At 29.6% G+C, this 2,500-nt stretch overlaps 1 protein-coding gene across 4 annotated transcripts in view; it reads left to right on the top strand.

Annotated features, from left to right (window-relative positions):
- LOC115209857 overlaps positions 1-2,500 on the top strand; it is a 255,590-nt gene that overhangs the window by 49,980 nt on the left and 203,110 nt on the right. The window contains exon 1 of one of the 4 annotated variants that reach the window (XM_029778442.2): positions 1,319-1,519. The exons of the other annotated variants lie outside the window; for them this stretch is intronic. The gene's annotated coding sequence lies outside the window, so the exon portion shown is untranslated. Of the gene's footprint in view, positions 1-1,318; positions 1,520-2,500 lie in introns of those variants that run through there. 4 annotated transcript variants of the gene reach the window in all.

Here is a 2,500-nt window from a genome sequence, read left to right as displayed (position 1 = left end):
TTGAACTCCAGATCAGAAATTTTCAGTAGTTGCATACATATGTATAAATATATTCTGAAGAATTGGAAAATTTTGCCTATTCCTAAATGACTTGATATCTCTCCAGCCTTATCATTTAAGGCCTAAGGAGGAGGGCACTTTTTTTCCTTTTGACACTTCAGTTTTGTTTTCTGTTGTTTACTGTCTGCAGTTTCTAAATGCTGCAGGTCTCAGCTTCATCATGGTTCTTCTATCTATTCAATTTTTTTGTTCATTATGAAATGTGGTTTGCATCTGAAGAATATGTTTGAGTTCTCTCAACATATGAAACTATTAGTAGCGCTTTAATACATGTATTGTGACCTTTAAATAATAATATATATAAATATATATTTCTATATGCATGCATGTATATGTATATATACATGCATATATATATATATATATATATATATATATATATATTCTATATATATATATATATATATATATATATATATATATATACATGATCTATATAATATATATATACACAAACACACACCACAACACATATTACATACATGCACACATACAACACATACACATGCACACACACTCGCAAACACACGTACTCACACACATATACACATACATACACACACACACATATCTCTCCAAGAGCAGAATAATACAGATTCAGTTAAAGTGCTTGTGTGTATACATTTGCATGTGTCTGTGTAGATGCACACACACACAGTCACACACACACACAGTCACACACACACAAAAAACACACACACATACACACTCACACACACAGACCAGTACACACACACATATTTATTTGTTTTCCAGGGTATATACATGGTTTGTCCTTTTATAGCTGTTTTTTTCTGCTTTCTTCCTTTCTACAAACCAGCCCCCTTCCCTCTCATCCCTTGCCCTCAACACCAGACCCCTACCCCCCAACTCCAACCCCACACTTTTTGCAGCAGTCTTCTCTCTTCCTTTCTTATTCTATCTTATGAATTTTCCTTTCACATTTGTCTTTACTTAACTTTTTCCCTGTCCACAGTTGTTACTTTTCACTCGGCATCTCTCCATTTCTCTCTATCTATCCTTCTATCTATCTCTCTCTCTTCTTTCTCTCTCTCTCTTTCTCTCCTTCCCTGTCTGTTTCATAAGTTTCCACTCTCTTATTTTACTTTACTCTTTTCATGAATCTAACAGTAATTTCCTCTACAGTCTTTTTCCTCCTTTTCTCCCCCCCCCTCTTTCTCTCTCTCTCTCTCTCTCTCTCCTCTCTCTCTCCCTCTCTCTCTGTTGCCCTTCTCCTTAACTGTGGTATGTCTCAACACTGGACTAGTATATTTGGCTGGCATTACATTACCATCAGTCAGCCACTAAGCTGAAACACTTACTTCCTCAATTATGGATTGCTTTACAAAGAACCTCAAGAATGAAGAATAACTATTTACATTTATAAACTCAGGGGAGAAAAACCTAAACACTACAATAACTCTTTTAGAGAATTCTTTGATGACCCACACATTGAAAGGTATGATGCTATCTATTGCTTCCATTCTAGATTAAAACTTTATTTAAAGGAAAACAATAACATTATGAATGCAAAACATTCACAAAGTTCTATCACTATTTTCCAAAGGATATTGTATTATTTCTGTATTGTTTTAGAAAGAATTCTTTAGACTATTTTTGGTATTGACAGGTATAAACATTCCCAAACAGAAACTACATGCATTTTACTACATATGAGCAAACAAAATATAATAAACAAACTGTATAATTCAGAAAATATAATCAAGCTAAATTCTTTTATTAAACATATTCTTTAATTCAAATTAACAGATTTAAAATAAGATTGTTTTTTCATTCTGATATTGCTAAATATTTATCTTGAATTAAATTTGATTAATTTGTAGAACATCAATACTTTATCCAATCCTCAATTCATTACAATTTGTTATGTACATTGTAGCTCATACATTGTACATCATGCAGTATAAAGTATTATGACTTTCCTAAAAATGATGTATACAGTGTGTTAATATATCATGTTTACAATGGTATGTTAATGCATTTTATATATTATAAATAGGCATATATGACCTTACACCTATATATATAATATATATATATATATATATATATATATTATATCTATATATATATATATATATATATATATATATATATAATGCATGTATGCATATAAATAATATATATATATGCATATATACATACAATATGTACATACATCTTATATATATATATAATACATATATATAAATTGTATGTTAATACATTTTATATACTTTAAATAGGCATACAATCAGACCTTATATATATATAAATTAATATAAAAAGCTAGGTGCAGTGTAATAACACAAAGAAAAAAATTTATGATTATATGTATGTATGTATGTATGTATGTATTTATGTATGTATGTATGATGCTTGTATGTATGTATGTATGTATGATGTATGTATGTATGTATGATGTATGTATGTATGTATG

The sequence above is a fragment of the Octopus sinensis genome, linkage group LG1 (genome assembly GCF_006345805.1).
Source record: "Octopus sinensis linkage group LG1, ASM634580v1, whole genome shotgun sequence".
NCBI lineage: Eukaryota > Metazoa > Mollusca > Cephalopoda > Octopoda > Octopodidae > Octopus > Octopus sinensis.
Note: the sequence above shows the minus strand (reverse complement) of the source record. Positions and strands in the feature narration are given on the sequence as shown.